The sequence below is a fragment of the Protopterus annectens genome, chromosome 2.part1 (genome assembly GCF_019279795.1).
Source record: "Protopterus annectens isolate FY-2018-M chromosome 2.part1, PAN1.0, whole genome shotgun sequence".
NCBI lineage: Eukaryota > Metazoa > Chordata > Ceratodontiformes > Protopteridae > Protopterus > Protopterus annectens.
The window spans coordinates 267,119,951-267,137,949 of NC_056729.1; the positions used below are offsets into that span (position 1 = coordinate 267,119,951).

At 39.9% G+C, this 17,999-nt stretch overlaps 1 protein-coding gene across 1 annotated transcript in view; it reads right to left on the minus strand.

Annotated features, from left to right (window-relative positions):
- The window catches only part of SLC9B2 (solute carrier family 9 member B2), a 504,139-nt gene extending 489,032 nt beyond the window's left edge, over positions 1–15,107 (minus strand). Inside the window, exon 1 of the mRNA XM_044062122.1 lies at positions 14,938–15,107. The gene's annotated coding sequence lies outside the window, so the exon portion shown is untranslated. The remainder of the gene's footprint in view (positions 1–14,937) is intronic.
- Between the last annotated feature and the right edge of the window lie 2,892 nt (positions 15,108–17,999).

The window sequence follows — 17,999 nt, forward strand, 5'->3', positions numbered from 1 at the left end:
GCAGAATGGGGCTAACAATAGTGTCGGGACTACAGAACTGTGAGAACGATAGTATATGCTGTAACCCTAAGAGCACGGCAGGTCAGTGAGACAGTAAAAGCTGCACTTTCCAGGTCAGGGTGTTAGAGCTGATATTTAACACTAAAACCACTTAGCTGAGTAAGCCCTGAAATAGCAATTCATTTAGATAGAATAAGCCGCACTTAAACCGTAGCAGTTAGAGCTATTATTAAACGCTACCATCACGGCAATTCTTCAGTTAGCAAAAGCTGAATGTGAATGAACATTATAAAGAAAGTAAATACAGTGGATATAAAAAATGTACATGCCCTTGTTAAAATTCCAGGTTTTTGTGATATAAAAAAATGAGACCACAATAAATCATTTCAAAACTTTTCCCACTTTAATGTGACCTATAACCTGTGCAATTCAGTTGAAAAACAATCACATCTGTTAGGGAAAAATATATAAAAAATAAAACATGTACAATAAGCTAGTTGCATAAGTGTGCACGCCCTAAAACTAATACTTTCTTGAAGCACCTTTTGATTTAATTACAGCTTTCAGTCTTTCTTGGGTAGGAGTCTATCAGCATGGCACATCTTGACTTGGCAATGTTTGCCCACTGTTCCTTGCAGAAATGCTCCAAATCTGTCAGATTGCGAGGGGATCTCTTGTGCACAGCCCTCTTCAGGTCACCCTAACAGATTTTCTGTTGGATTTAGGTCTGAGCTCTAGCTGGGCCATTCCAAAACTTTAATTTTCTTCTGGTGAAGCCATTCTTTTGTTGCTTTGGATGCATGCTTGGTGTTATTGTTGTGATGAAAGATGAAATTCTTCCTCATCTTCATCTTTCTAGCAGACGCCTGACGATTTTGAGCCAAAAGTGACTAGTATTTGTAGCGGTTTATAATTTCCTCCACCTTGACTAAAGCCCCAGTTTCAGCTAAAGAAAAGCAACCCCAAAGCATGATACTGCCTCCACCATGCTTCACCGTGGAGATGGTGTTCTTTTGGTGATGCAAAGTGTTGTTTTGCGCCAAATGTACCTTTTCTAATTGTGGCCAAAAAGTTCAACCTTGGTCTCATCAGACCATAACACATTTTCCCACATGCTTTTGGGGAGACGTGATGCGTTGTTTTGCAAATTTTAGCCAGGCCTGGATGTTTTTCTGTCTAAGAAATGGCTTCCGTTTTGCAACCCTACCCATTAGGCCAGACGTATGGAGAATATGGCAGATTGTTGTCACATGTTCATAGGTAAGTACTAGGCTATCTGCCCAGGGGCATTTATAAGCCTAGCCACAGAGTGATGGCTTTTGCCTCCCCATTAGATTAGTAACCTGGGCCTCTGTCTAACAGGGCTCCTGAAGTGATCCCAGGGTATAACTTATGATTACCCATCCACTCATCAAGATTTCTCTTGAAGAGGGTCAGAGAGGAGCTCTGTCGAATATGGATTGGGATTCTATTCCAGAGTGAGGGGAGTCGCTGGGACAGGAATCTATCCCTCCAGTATGTCCTGTTTATTGTTGTGCATAGGTTCAAGTCGCTAGAACGAGTGGTTCTGAGGGATCTCGTTTTTTTTTTTTTTTTTTTGGTGAAGCATGTCCATTAGTTCAGGGTTTGACATGGCCCTATAGGTCAGGCATAGGTCACCTCTGAGCAGACGGTAAGCGACTGAGAAGAGCTGGAGCTTTTTTAGTCGTGCTTCATAAGGTAATTGTTTAAGGCCTTTAATCCTCTTAGTGAGGTACTTCTGTGGTCTTACTAGTTGTTGCAGGTGTCTAGTGAGGTACATTCCAAATGGGGCATTGTACTCTGGGCACAATCACCTCCTTGGATCTGGATGAGAAGCCCTTTGTGATCAGGTGTGCCACATAGAAGGATTTCCTGACCGTTTTGGCTATGTGGTTCTCAAAGGAGAGCATGCTATCTACTTGGGTACCCAGGTCCCTAATTACTTCTTCTGTACGTAGTGGATTCCCATCTATGTGGTACTTTGTAGGTACTTTGTTTTTCCCAAATAGGATTACTATGCATTTTTTGGCATTTAGCTTGAGGCCGTGACTTTGACACCAGGTGTTTGTCTCTGAGAGACCCTTTTGCAGGATGTCTGTGTCAGCCAGAGAGTCAATTATTGCACCCAATTTACAGTCATCTGCGGACTTGGTTAGCCACAGTCCCTCCGCACTTGCCTGTACTTCGGAGAAATGTATACCAAGCAGGAGGGGTCCCAGGACTGACCCCTGTGGGACTCCGCTTGTGACTGGTTTAGAGTCAGACATGGCGCCTGCCACTCTTACCATGTGGGTTTTGTCTCAGAGCCAGTTGGCAACCCATCTCGTGACATGGGGGTTGATATTTAAGCTGGTGAGTTTGTCTGATTCCTGAGTGTGGGATGGTGTCCAATGCCTTGGCGAGGTCCAGATATGCTGTGTGGACCACCTTCCCTTTATCTATGGCCTTTGTGACTGTTTCAAAGAAGTCAACCAAGTTCAGGAGGCAAGATCTGCCTTTAACAAAACTGAACTGGGTGGGGTCCAGTGTCTGGAGGTTCCCAATGTCCCTGTTAATGAGCTCCATGACAATGCATTCCATGGCACCACCTTTGTGGAGTGGTACGACTGTTACTGTATGCCATTCTTTGGGTACATAGCCTGTAGAGAGGCTGAGTTTGAATAGTGTTTTGAGATGGGGGGGTTAGTTCATTTTGAAGCTCGTGTAAGACACAACCTGGGATACCATCTGGTCCCATTGATGCTGTGTTTTGGCCTTTGCAAGGGCTGTCTTTACTTGTGTGTCTGAGATATATCTGGAGCACCACATTCTACTGAAATGGGTGCTAGCCCCTTTGGTGGAGAGGGGGGGTGAAGTTTGCACTGAACTTGTCAGCCAGGATGTTGGCAATGTCTGTTGGTTCAGTGTATTTATGGCCATTATGCACTAGCTCGGAGCATATCTGAGGGTTTGCCCCTAGACTCTTGACATAGTTAAAGAAGGCCTTGTGGTTATCCTTAGAGTCATTGGCTATTTTTCTTTCGAAGTTGGCCTTGGATGATTTAATGAGGGAGTGCAGTTTTTTACTGATGTTAATCAGAGATGCCTTCTTATTTTGGGATTTTGTTCTATCTTACAGGAGTTTCCTCCTTCTGTTGTAAAGTTTATTTATGGCCAGGATCCACCAGACTGGCTTCCTCTTTTTTGAGGAGTTGGGTCTTGGTTTTACTTTGGATGGCTCGGTCCATGCATTCTTGAAGGTGTTCATAGAATGTGCTTGTAAAAGATTCTGCTGATGGGTCATCATTTTCCATTTGATTGGGAGCTTTGAAACTTCCCACCTCAGTCTTGAGGAGTGTGAAGTTGGCTTTAGAGAAGTTTTGTCCTTGATTTCCTTGACTGTGGGTGGGGTTGGGATGTGGATGTCCAGTGTGATTAGTTTGTGATCTGATCTTACCAATGACCTCAGGTGTAGAACATAGGTTCCCCATGTTGGTGATGACAAAGTCCAGTATGTTGTCACCTCTTGTGGGAGTGGTGACCAGCTGTTCCAGGGCATTTGAGTTTATAAACTCAAGGAAGCATTGGGCTAGGGCGTTTGAGCTTGAGTAGTTTTCCCAGTCAATGTTTGGATAGTTTGTCACCCAGTAGCATAGTGTTGGGTAGAATCTTCATACTTTCTAATGTTCTTAGGAATGCTGCGTGAGGGTCCTGAGACGAGGTGAGAGATCTCTAGCAAGCTATAAATTGAACAGTCAATTTACCTGCTGTCAATTGCGCTTGGATGGTCTCAGATTCCACATGCTGTGCTACTAAGCCTGGAGATGTGGGTGTTCTTGATGAATATGGACACACACCCTCCTTGTGTTCCGGTCCTGGTTTTGGGACCTAAAGGTATGGTAGGAGTTATAGCCTGGTAGTGCTGGGGTGCTCTCCGGAGCCTTGAACCAGTTTTCTGTCACTGTACATACGTCGATTTCTTCCATACTAAGGAGAGCCTCGAGTGCGTGCATTTTGAGGTTTAGACTACTACCCTCAGTTTTTGTTTATTATTGTTTATGTACTTGCCAGAAGTTCTTGCAGCTCCTTCAGTGTTGCTGTAGGTCTCTTGGCAGCCTACCTGACAAGTTTTCATCTTGTCTTTTCATCAATTTTGGAGGAAAGTCCAGTTCTTTGCAACGTCACTGTTGTCCCATATTTTCTCCACTTTTTGATTGTCTTCACTGTGTTCCATGCTATATCCAATGCTGTGGAAATTTTTGTACCCTTCTCCTGAGTGATGCCTTTCAACAATGAGATCAATTTGATGCTTTGTAAGCTCTCTGCGAACCATGGCTTTTGCTGTAGCAGGCAACTGAGTAAATGTCAGGAAAATCCTACTAGGATAGCTGAACTTTATTTGGGGTTAATCAGACTCTCCTGAATTGATGGCAGGTGTGTACCCAAGAAGACTGAATGCTGTAATTTTAAATCAAAAGGTGCTTCAACAAAGTATTAGTTTAAGGGTGTGCACATTTATACAACCGGCTTATTGTACGTTTTTTATTTTTTATATTTTCCCCCCTAACAGACGTTTCTCAATTGAATTGTACAGGTTATAGGTCACATTAAAGGTGGGAAAAGTTTTGAAATGATTTATTGTGGTCTCATTTTTTTATATCACAAAAACCTGGCATTTTAACAGGGGTGTGTACAGTTTTTATTTTAATATATATATATATATATATATATATATATATATATATATATATATATATATATATACACGTGAATGAATATATATATATATATATATATATATATATATATATATATATATATATATATATATATAAAATATGCATGAAAGAACATTAACATGGTCTGTTTTTCTGTTAATGTACATGTGCCTATGTCTTTTATGTGATAATTTAATAAAACTGTGTAACAGAACAAAAAGTTATGGTAATATCCTTGGTGAAAGTGGTTAGGAATATTTAGGAGTTTTGGTGTAAGGTACTCTATCCTACTGCCTCTGCAGCACAGCATGTAAATGTAAGTGAGGACGGCTGTGGGTTCATTTCCCCTCAGGGTTGTAATGCTTTACTGTGGCAGTTAGTGCAGAGGACTAAAGCTCTGATCTGTTAATGAGCTGCTTCCTGTGCCAAGAGTGCAGGGTTTGAATCTTTCTACCTTCACTTACACCCTGTCTGACCTTGAACAACTCACTTAACCAGACAGTGCTTTTGGACAATTAGGAATTTGAACTAGGCTAATAGTCTGTTGGACTGCATAGCTAGTAATTACCTATAAACCTATGCTTGAGCAGCCCCATTTGTCACAGTGTACAAGGCATTAACTATAAGATTATTCTGTTAGAAGATGCAGAACCTTACATTTTTAACTTCTTTTTCGTTGATCCATCCAATATCCCCAACACCTGGTGTATTTAGTTAGCCATATCACTATGGGAATACACACAATATGCAATAGAAAGTTCATATGAGACTCCTCTATGGAGGATGGATAACTAGGATCTGAGGAGATGGAATCTTCTTTTTGGCTGCAGATACCACAGTTATCTAGTGTGGGACTCTACCCAAATGAAACACGTCTTGAGGACCAGAAAACATGATCTGCTTTTTTTAGATAGTTACAGAGTATGTTCTCCCAAGCAGCTTTAGTGGAATTCTTCATTATGTCCACCAGTGGAGGTACCACACAGGAGGACGGCATGGTGAACCTGCAGGCTTTCTGCAGTCTTCTTTATGGAGAGGCTACAGGGCTGGTTCATTAACCTTCTACTTCCCCTATGATCAGCTAAGACATGGGCATTCAAAAACCATTCCTCTGTCACAGCTGAGAACACAGCTACTCTAATTTCCATCTGCACTTGCTGTAAACAGCATTTCTGCAGGGTGACAATCACCCCACCCCATCTGTCACCCCCGCTACTTATATATATCCACTCCACAGTCTCAAAATAGTAGGGAAATCTCCGATACAGTGCAGGGCAAACTTTCACAAACTGATGAAATGTACATATGCTACACTGAGAAAGAGTTTGAGAAATAGTGATATCAGGGAAGTGTGATCAGGAAGTTAAATCCTGAACAAACTACCCTCAGTGAATGATAAGAAGCCTCAGACCCAGGTGAAGGTACTGACCAATCTGTGGACCTTCAAGCAGCGAAGGAGTCGAACTGGCCCCCCGATTTTCATCAAGATCTTCTACCAAAGATTCTAAAGGAGGTTTGTTAATTATTTTTGCAGCATTTTCAGCCTCTCTTGCTTGCTGATAATCTGTATGCCACTAAGGCAGTGTGGTGGTGTCATTCGGGTAGCCAGTCAGGGGCACAGATACTCAGTGCCACTTTTCAAGCAGACTACCCCACTAGGTTCCCCAGTCTCCACCCATAATTCATTAGCAAGACATGTGCCCTGTGACATGCTCCTTGGTCACGTCCTTTGGTAAGGGGAGGATCTCGGTCTTCTTCATCCACTCCCCACCCCCAAAACTGTCTCTTCCACTGCCCTTAGAACTACCCATACCCTGGTTGTCTGCATTAGAGTCAGAGATTCATCCTACTATACCATGGAGCCAGTGATAGCCAACCTGTTATGTTTTGCAAGAAGCCTTCTTAGGGCATTTGAAAGGGGTTTCTGCATTAAAAGACAGAGTGTTCCATTATGGGATGTAATGTCCAAGATCAGGAACAGTAGACATAAACACAGAGACTAACATCATGGGCATAAAAGTCAGAAGCGCATTTGGGAAATCTTGCAATAAGCTGACCACAGACTTCAAACTGGATACCCTGATACTGACTCTAGAACCAGTGCCAAAAGGGCTGACGCTGGTACTACTAGAATGTGAGGCACTTCTAGCATTAGCGAAACAAATAGTGGATACAATGAAATAAGTCACAAAGACAGATGTCAATACTAGTTTTGGGGTATGCGAGTCAACATCAGTATCATTGCTATCTGAAAAAAAACAGAGTTGCTGGTAACATGTCATAACCACTGGAGATACTGGCAGCTGGGGAAACAAGGTTGTTTCAAGTGGAAAGATCTTGGCTACCTCCTCAATCAGATAAGGCATGAAAGGCAGCTCTAATCTGACAAGTGATCCTGTCTATGGCCTCAGTCCTGTTAGTTACAGAAAGTGTCCCTCTTAGATCCAAAATTTCCTCACTGCACAGATGCTCAGCTCAGACAGCTGCTTATTATACAGGACCAGTTTATAAGCATCTTGTTTGTACAATACTGTACATACTGCCCTGCTACTCATTTATTATAAAACTGTTCTTTTTTTGTACTGTTTTCACATTACCTGTTTGAGTATTTGTGATTTTTTTTTTATATTGTGCAAGCAATCCAAAATACCATAAATACACAGTTTTCTCTAAACTGGGCATACAACTTATGATGTTTATATGAACTGCTATGTAATATGTTGCTGTTTTTATGCTATGTTTCTCATTGGCAAAAGGACTGGTTCATTGGGGGCTGTCAGGCGATCAAATGATATAAACAAATAGTATAAGACATGTACTTTCCTCTTCAGTAGGCAAATAAGTCGACATTAATTATGATATGGGAAGGCACCATGAATCTTACGTAATAAACACTTCTGTACAATGTATTTTCCTTATTTGAGCTAAGAGTTCTGTAGTCTAAGGTAATTTTTTATTTTCCTTGCCTTCAGATATTAATGTCATTAACCGAGACATTTCAAGATATTCTCACTCTATAAAACGTATGCTGTTTGCAGCAATGGCTACTTTTATAACTCCCTTCACCCCCCCCCCCCCACCTTTCACACACATTCACTTTTTTTATACATGTTTACTATTAGTACTGTTTATATTTAAAATGTTCTCTCTAAGTGTTTTACTAGGATGTCATGTGATTTTTTTTCCCTTTGATATTTAATGGTCATTGAATTAGTTAGATTTTATGCATCTGATGAAGCAGTTGTAATACTGCAAAAGCGCTTATGCCTGTTTCCTGAATAAACTGTTACTGGTTTTATGTGATAGCCTGGTGTTGCTTCATCTTCCTTCTGCTTGTTGGATTGATTTTTTTTTGGTTCGAGAAGCATTTATTCAGCACACACTAGTGTTATTGGACTTTAATATTCTGTTATGTTTGATGGAAAAAATATCATGCATGTAGATTCGGATAGCTGTGCCTTTCTTCAGGGCATCAGCAAAGGAAGAACAGAACATTAAGAAGAGGTGCAAATGTCTCTGTGCATGTCTGTGCACTTGTGCACCAGGAGAGGAAACTGCCTGTACTCTTCTGTGAACTAAAGTATTGTTGATGATCTGTACATTTGGTTAAATTGTGAGAAAAGGAGCCATTCTTAAAGAACATAATGTTTCTGTGTTCTCCTGTTTCTTCAAATATACTGTGGAAACCACAAGTGACCCAGACTAGCAGGAGACCAAAGGCAAAAACAAATCCACTTAACGCAAGTTTATTAGAAAAGCAAATCAAGAGTTTTCGCTACTGTGATACAGTAGCTTCTTCAGAGTTTATACCCTCTGAAGAAGCTACTGTATCACAGAAGCGAAAACGCTTGATTTGCTTTTCTAATAAACTTGCGTTAAGTGGATTTGTTTTTGCCTTTGGTCTCCTGCTAGTCTGGATCACTTCCCACAGCATTTTTTGAGTTTATTTTTTGTGTTCTGCTAGTTTCTTCAAATATCACATTTACTGAAAGGCTGTCAACTTGACCTATGACAAACAACATTCTGCAACATATAAAAGGAACAGAGAATAAATGTGTTTAGCATGTCCAATGAGTTTCACATACTCTGGACTTTAACGTCTTGGAGGGAGGAAGTGTGGGAGAAATCAGTAAAGAACACTGATTCATATGGACCTTTTTCAGACTCTGAGTGAGAGGCATGCTCAGATTCACAGTAGGCAAATGGAGGATGAGAACAATCTGCATGTTCATCCTAGCTAGTGGAACAATGAAAACACATGCAGCCATGAGACTCAGGAGGTATAAAAAGGTAAGCATTTTGTTTAGAAGCCTACTGTGGCAATGAGGTCCTGACCATAGCAAGAAATCTATGCAACATCTGGAATCCAAGATGGTAGCAATAAATCGAAACCTACAGAATGGGGGAGGGGACAAATTGCTACTGCTGGAATTTCAAAGGGTAGGCAACCCAAGCTCTGGTGCCGAAGAGTGGCACTAACACATTTTGGCTGGCACCCCACTAGGGACCAGCAAACAGGAGTATTTTGTCAGTGACATCGTGGACTTCTTTTACTTAAATTATATTGAACACAGTAAGTAACAATTGCCATTTATTTAAAATATATTTGCTTATCCAGGCCTCCTATCTGTCTGTTGCAGTTTGTTTGCCTGACACATCAACATCTTTGGCATGTTGCTCAAAAAATGTTGCTTATTCTTGTGTAAAGACTGCAACCAGTGGTCAGCCCAACATAGTCCTGAGGTTGTGGATCTTTTGAAGGGGTAGCTAACAGTATTCTTCCTCAGTATAGTGCATACAAAGTTTACATGACTTTCCCCAGCATGAATAATGATTTCCCAGATGTCTGCAGCTCTTCTGTATAATTATTTGCATCTCAAGTATTAGTTTACCCTAAATGGTACAGAAATAATATTCCACTTCATTTTATGTTTGGCAAGGGGAAAAGACAATCTGGAAATTTTATAGATTCACATGTACTGTTTACAAACTGCACTGAGTCAAAGATGCAACAGGCTATGAAGCAGCTAGTACTAGAAGTGATACAGAAACATTTTTCAACTACCTTTTGCTCTGAAATTGCCACAAAAGCCTTTATTTTCTCTAGGCTCTGTTGCAGCAGGAAAGTCTGAAAGTTGACCATAGAGGACACAATTAAAGCTATATGTAACTGTAGGTGCCAAGGATGCTGCCCATAGAATATGCACTTTTTTTTCATTGATAGCTTGGTTGTACTATAAATATTGTTTGTATCTCCGGTCATTGGTTCACCTGATCTGGTACTCTAGATTCCAGTGTCTTGAATTAGTATTTTCACATTAAACCTGATCCACGTGGAAAAAAATCAAGTCGTTAGTGTATGTCCAAAATTCAGACCTTAATGAAACTTGGTGAGATCTCCAGGATGTCATATGATCCACCATGGCGGGAGTTTGTAGATACCCAGAAGGATTTGTAGTCTTTCTCTAATAAACTGAATTCTTAACACAAAGATATTAATAGTTTTAAAATATAGGCCATATCAAAAATGTGGAAGCTGAACACTAATTGTCTGCCTCTTTTTGGTAGAAAATTCCTTTGTTAATCAATGACTGGAGCTCCAGGAAAGTGAGAATTGTGCAGTAAATTTGTACAGACTGTCCAAGTACCTAAGGCTTCGTAGGATACAAATACTTTTAATGTTTTGAATGGGAAAATTCTTTACATTCTCAGACTGTTATTGTGGCTAGCTCAGATGATATTGCTAAAAATTTCCATCAAACCTCTGTGGCGGCACTTGAGTCTGTAGAAGCTTGGAGGAAAAAGCCTTGTTGGGTTTCCCCATAAAAAAAAAAAAAAAACTATTATCAGAAAGGTCAGTGAACTTTTTCATTCAGTACTGCTTCTATGAGAATGTTTCCAAATTTACCTGCACCCCAGCAAAAGAGGACATTTAATTAAGGGCTTGTTTGAAATTATGTGGTATTCTTAACAATTATCTTTTGCTTTCTAGACTTAGAAGAGCTTACTCAATAAAACTGCAGGGGGGATGTTAAATGATCCTAACAATGCCATGTAACAGACTATAAATGGGAAGTGAAGTCTGAGGTCAGGGAATCCCAGCTCTGTGGCACAGAGGGATGATGCCCTAACTGTAGTTCAGATGATGCGAGTTAAGATAATCACTTGGGAGATGGAAAGAAATCAAGCAGGCATAGAGGGAGTGCAGAACCTACAGCTTGTCCATCCTGAGGTGAGGATCTGTTTGTTCCCATTTGGATAGTGCTAGCCTTTGAGTGGAAGTGGGGGCTTACATGATAAGTGGCAAGCTGGAAATATGGAGGTCATGGGCTGTACATATCCAGGATGGCAAAGGTAGACCTTGTCTGAGGGTGCAAAGGAGCACAAATGAGTGAATGGCGGGAGATACTCCTGCTTTGCTAGAATGCTAAGGCACAAATAACCCTTGTGGCTGCCTGAATGATGGACAATTCTTACCCCAGTATTGTAGGAGAAACAAAGGGCTGTTTTCAGTTGGGAAGGCTTGTTGGTCAGCAGACATGGGGATAAAAAGATACAAAAAAAGTGTGAGGTTAAAGAACTGAAATGTCCGAGGAGAAAGATTGTGCAACTTTCAGTGTGCATTTATTTTCTGACTTTATCAAAATAATATCTGGGTTTAATTTAGTCTCACCCTAGACCACCCCTGTGGTGTTTGCCTTCTTTCTGTATCTCAGTTTTAATAACTTACAGTAGTATAGGCTTATAGCGTGACTTTCCTTAAAGCAGTGCTCATTAGTCGGTGGTATAATGAGGCATATAACCTCAAATGGTTCTGGGTTGTAGTTTATTCATTGCTTTTCTTCTTTATCCACTGCAACATATTATGGATGCCTCTAATACACTTGTCGTATGACAGTCTACATCCATTTATTTGTTTTTCAAATGAGCATACATGTTTACTGCTAAAAAGACTTGTGCGCCAGTACCCTTGTCTGTTTTTCCATAACGGCCTAAGTCATGTGATTTTTTTCCCAGGAGATCTCATGTCAGATACTGTGACATTTGGAATTGTGCTGGGTTGGTAAGATGACTAACAAATCAGCCCTGGTGTTCTTTAAAGTGGGAAGCATAAGAAATCTGGATCTTTTAGTGAATCTGGTCATCTTTCTACAGAATAAATGTGCTAGAATTGTGCGCTTACAAGCAGAAGACAATGATACACAAAAGGCATTATATAAGATTCAGTATTGCTCTGACCAGAGTATTGTTCAAGTTTCTTCCTTGCAGATGGGCAGGGATATTCAGGTCAGATAAGGGATTCCCTCATCATCTTCAGTACTTATAAAGAGAGAGAGCAAGCCACACAGGAGAATTCAGTACTCCCATGGAAGAATTTCTGATTTTTCTATTTCTGTGCATAAAGAAAATTTGAATGGGGCGGAGCTTCTTTTTCTAAAGAACCAAGAAGGAGTCCTGCATTGTACTCTGAGATGAGCAGGCCTATGGAATACTGTTAAATAAGGGATAACCTACTTCTGACATTGTAGACATGTCTGATTAGCAAAGGATTGCATTAATGTGACCAACACTTGAGAGGCTTCCAACAGCTAAGTTAATACCTGACTAGAGAACACAAGGCTTGGCATTAAACAGTCTTAACTGCTGAAGAACCATCTGATACCATCATATTCGCATGTTTGAAGTCAGCAAGCAATCGCCAAACTGAAAATGAATCTCCAAGCCTAGTACCATATTACTGAAGGATGTAGCCCTTGCTGTGAATCAGGACACCATGGTACAATTAGAGGCCCCAATGTAGGAGGAGCCGGAAGGAAAGGGAAGAAGTAAAGGGGTATAGCATGCCCACCTATTCTGGAGGGGTGGACGTAATTAGCATGCAGTCAGGGGAGGCACACTGGGTGGTGTGAGCTATCTGATGGGGACTGGTGAGATATCACTCATACTCCAAAGTAATGAGCAGTGAAAGGGAATGAATAAGCTAACTCAGCAGGAAGGGTTGATGGTCAATAATTAGTGGGGGCAAAAAGCAGCAAGAAAAAATGCATTAGTCTGTGCCCAGTGAAAGAGGGACACCTGTGGCAAGCAAGTGAGACCTGTCGCTCATCGGAAAGTCTCCTCCACTACTGGAAAGTACAAAGTTGTCACTTGGCCAGAAACAATATTAAAGCAGAACTTTCAAGAACTGGAGTCGCACATTTTTGTTCCTAGTAGGGGGAACCATGTTACATGCTTATAACCTCTGTTACCTACCAAACCAGCACAAAGTGAAAGATGGTATTGGCTACAACCTGACTGTAGGAATTACTCAGAAGAAATTAAGCCATGGAGAAGCCTCATCATCCATCTGTTCATGGAACCCATGAATGAGAGTGGGAGTGTCTGGTCAATGTCTTGATCCATGGATGACCATTAGCCAGGTGCCATTAATGAAGCAACAGGCTTTACTACAGAGACAGATCTCAAGAAATTAGGCCCAGATTTCTGATCCTTTAAGTTTGGCATATCGGCTTCATACTGGATCTCCACTGACTGGTGACTTTTGGTAACTTTTTTGTACAGTGGTCATTCTGGCTCTTTCCATTTCATCTAAAAAAAGTGACAGCTGACAAGGAACATATCAAACTTCAGCTGGTACTAGAAGTGAGTGGCATTGCTAAAACATTAGTAACTACTGCAATAACAGATATGTCACCCTTTTCAAGAACATTACAGCTACAGTGAGGATGAATATTTAGGATATGGAGACTACAGGAGCTCTTAGATGGTTTGAGAGAATAAAATCCAGATGTCCATTTCAGCATCATATGCAGGCACTTTTCCTGGGATGATTGCTAGCAGATACAGATAGTGTGAGCTTACAGGAAAGATTCCTACAAAGTGCACACCCCTTAAATTGATGCAGAAGATTGTGATATGGGTCACAGCCTACAGGAAGTGTGATGCCTGTGGAAGTGCAAACTGATAATTCCTTTTCCTTTAATATCACCTGCCTTCCCCCAACTATAGCCTTAAAAAAATTTCAGATGAGAAATCCAGCTGTATTATATCCTACAAGATAAAACTAGACATTCAGATATTGTTCCTATTTGACACTGGTATTCTTACATGCTATGTTGGCTCAGCTAAGCCTCTATAACACTTAATGGAAGCATGCTAGAATAAATGTAATTTATACCACTACTAAAAGCTATACATCCAACAGCATTGACCAATGTGTAAGTTCCCTGCAGCACTGCTTAAACACTTCCTAGTAAATGTGTTAAATGTTAATTTCCTCAATTTACTGCATGCAATATCCACCAATTTAAATAAACAAAGAAATACAGTTTCACCAGAAGGATCCATTTCAAAAGTTTTCTCAAAGGAAAATGGTTTGCAATGCCCTCCCAGTATACTTAATGCACAGAGTAATTCAGCTCCCCCTGATTAGAGATGCTTTAAGAACAGCCTGCATCTAAAGCTGCTCCTGCCAGTTTTAAACACTAAAATCCTTGTAGCTGTAAAGTCTAGAGGGGCAGACTGCAAGTTTCATGGCTGTGCATGCCTCTCACACCTGGTATGACAAAGCTCTGGAGTTGCTTCACAAACTTGTATATTAGTATTGTAATTCGTCATAAACAGTGGTTTGTTTCTGTATTTGCTGAACCTTATGGCCCTGCACATACGTACACTAGTATAAATACTCTGTTTAAATTTATTTTTTGTGTGTTCAGAATAGATGAGGTTCTGCATTTTTTTGCATTTTCAGCCTTTAACTGTATTTACTTGTTTATCAAACATGGAAATGATTGAGACATGGTGTGCTGAGAGTTAATTCGCTCTACTAAAAGCAGAAGCCAAAACCATTTTGAAGAAATGCCACATTTAAACTGACCTTAAGGTCCACAGGAACACAGTATTACAAATTTAGACCAGTGTGCAAAAAAATAAAAAAAAGCACACCAAAACACCTGTTAACTGCAGTAATGCAAAACGGATGTCTGCCATCACTATACTCCAGTTTTAGAAGAATTTTCTTGGACGCATGCAACCACCCTATAATCCCCACACAGACTACATTTGGAGTTTTCCTGCTGTTTACAATAAATTCCAGTTATTTAATGTAATCCATACAGCTGTGAAGCAGAACGCAATACTTCTACCCTGGTCCTTCGGGATCACTGGACTTCTGTGTGTACAACAGAAGAGCTTTAAAGTAAGTTGTGCTGTTACTCACCAGGAATTAGTCAAGATTTGAGATCTGTTTCCCAAACTTTTGTTTGTCTTGAATCAGCAATGATATAAGTACGCTAGTCACTAGGATTAAACAGTGTAGACATTTTCTCATTTCTGAAGAATGCTACCGAAAACGAATCAGTCCAGTACTGTAACAACTACTGTTCCTTCCAGACTGCTAACCTTTGTCCCTGAGAACCATTAGTCCCCACCCCACTGAATAGATGTTAAGAAATTTAACCCTTACTACACTGCAGATGTTTCTCCCTATAAGTAGGTAAGTCTAAGTAAGGCTATTATGTGCTGCTGCTTAAAAATAGCATATATCTCCTGTTTGCTTTCCCCTAGTCACCTTTGTTAACTTGTTTGCTGAAGTTTGTGGACATTAATTTCTCAACTTGGTATACAACCCGTGGCAAGCAAGTCCATACAATACTAAAGTTCCCTTTTACTGCATTAGCACAACTGTGCAGAAAGACTTCTCCCTAGTTAACCAGCTTTATTTCTTATTGTTTGAGCTTCAAATCCTTCTCAACCTACAACAGATCACTTTTTGTACCAACTTTTCATAAGAACCGCTTTAAGTTTGTTCCACATACCTTGACTTCCTTTAATAGTTTTACTTTAAGCAGAGCTGTCAGCCTGCTACTTCAAAAATCCAGGACAAATCCAAAAAATAAAGGAAAAACTATGACATAAATCAGGGGCACATTGTAAATAGTTACTTTCAGTTAAACTGCTGATGGAATAACAGGAGTTGTATTAGCATGCATTTTCAGAATAAAAAGTTCTTAATTGCAGTGTAATACAAGGAGCATCCTGATTACATTCCAAATGCAGTATTTGTCACACAACAGCACACTCATCTTTGGTGCTGGAAGACCAGAAGGCTGAGGGTTCTATTCCTACCCCGGAAGACTGGATGGCTTACACTCCAGCATAGCATTGGGGAAGTTGCAGTATTGTCTTTTCCGTCCTTCAGATGACATGTTAAGCTGAGGTCCCATCTGCTTGAATTGATAGCGCAGGTGGATGTAAAATATCCTATTGCACCTATCGAAAAGAGCAGAAGTTCCCTGATGCCCTGGCCAAATTTCTGCTAGTAGTATAGATGCCACTAGCCTAGTGGGACTAACCCAGTCGACAAGAGGATAGGTATATTTGAGAAAAAGGCGACTTCAAGTAAGCTCATCACTGTTGAACTCTAGTTTTATGGTAGAGCATAAGTGCAGCCAGTACCAGCCACCACAGAAAAATCTGAAGTACTGGATGCCTGTACAAAGCATAGTTAGTGTTATGTTCTTTGACAGACTAAAGCTTTTCATTTATTCTTTGCTGTAAGTAATGCTCTGTTTTCCCAATGTAACATGTCTCATAGGTCTAACATTTTGCCACTTGTCAGCTCAGTTCATTCATGCCACTTAAGTCAGCTAAGTTCATTCTTGTCACTTAGAATAAAGGATATATGAACATCTTTATTCCATCAAAAAGCACAGCACTGACGGTGCTTTATATAAGCATTCAGTGCTTTGCATGGATTCAAAAAAAAAAATCAGTCTCTTATTTTAAAGGCTGCAGTGAGCATAAGAAGGGATGACTGGGAGAACAAACTGGAATATAGGAAGTTGATTTGGCATCTTAGATTTAATGCCAGTGTACAGCCTAGTGTTAATGATTTTATTTATATCTCATTTGCCCTAAAATGAGATCCACAAAGTTGTGACTGTCTATATTGGAACAATTTGTTTTGTTTTTTTCCTTCCATATGTATTATATTTATTGTTTATATTTTTATACCACATTTTAATCTAGTGTAAACATTGGCAACTGTCCCTTTAATGTGGTTTGTTTTGCATAATCTTGTGCTGATGAAGTCCTGTGGGAATTAGATACAAACATTTTCAAATGATATCGTTACCACTTCAACTCATGTTGTTTGTTCATTTATTTGACTTTGAGACTCAATTCTTTGGTGTTGGTTTTCATCTTTTATTGTTTAGGAACAATTTGCATCTCATCTAGTGGTAAATGAGTTTTTGGATCCTTTCTAGTCCATTCTCTGCATGTATCATAGTACAAAGACTGCCCTCATTAGGGTAGTGAGTGATTTCCTCATTGTTAAAAATACTTTTATTCTGTACTGGTTCTGATTGATATGATACTTGGCAGTGTGGTCTATGATATTCTTATCAAGCATTTGCATTTTTTTTTTAAATTTTAGAATAGCTGTTCTTTTATTATTAACAAGAATGTACGTTCAATCAATCGGTTAACAAGTATATGAATCATAAACATCAAAAATTGTAACAGAATTAAGACAGTGTTTTGAATAAAATTGTAGTGGATCACAAAATGCAAGAGGAAATAAATAAAAACAAAGAAACAATCTTGTCCTAAGACAACAATGTGAGTTACTAGTATATTCTTGACCACAGCCATGTGTCATTGTTCCCATTATCTAACAAACTCTGTAACCTTATTAATGTAGACTTAAGTTGGTAGGCCACTGACAGTATTTCCCGAAGTCTACTTACTTTCGGATGAAAAACTAACCCTAAAATGCTGCACCTGTAGATCCAGTTTATCCATTTGGCATAAGTTTTCTGCACCCCTCTTACAGCGCTTCTCACAAACTTGAAGGGATTTTAAAGATTTTATCACTGGTAATGTCTGGGATTTCCAATTTGTAGTGATAGCGTTTTTCATAAAAAGACTCTAAGGCAAGCTTTTGCCCAGAAATATCAGTGCTCAGCATCCAATTTAACATTAATACATCTTTAGTTAGTTCAGTCTTCTCCTTGCCCCATAGCTGCCTGACTAACGTCTCGTAAAATAAAATGGATCATCACAGTCCCAAAAATATGTTCCCAGGTGCCCCTTAACATCTGTTCTACATCTTCAACAAATCTCTGAGCATCCCAGAAATATCTTGGTTAACCTTGATGGTGTATAAAAGTATTTGTGAAGACATTTCCATGCAAAAAATTGGAAAGTGTTTTGATTTTTTTCACATTATTAGGAGCCTCACAAACTTGGTCCCATTTAATCATCCTTTATTTGGAT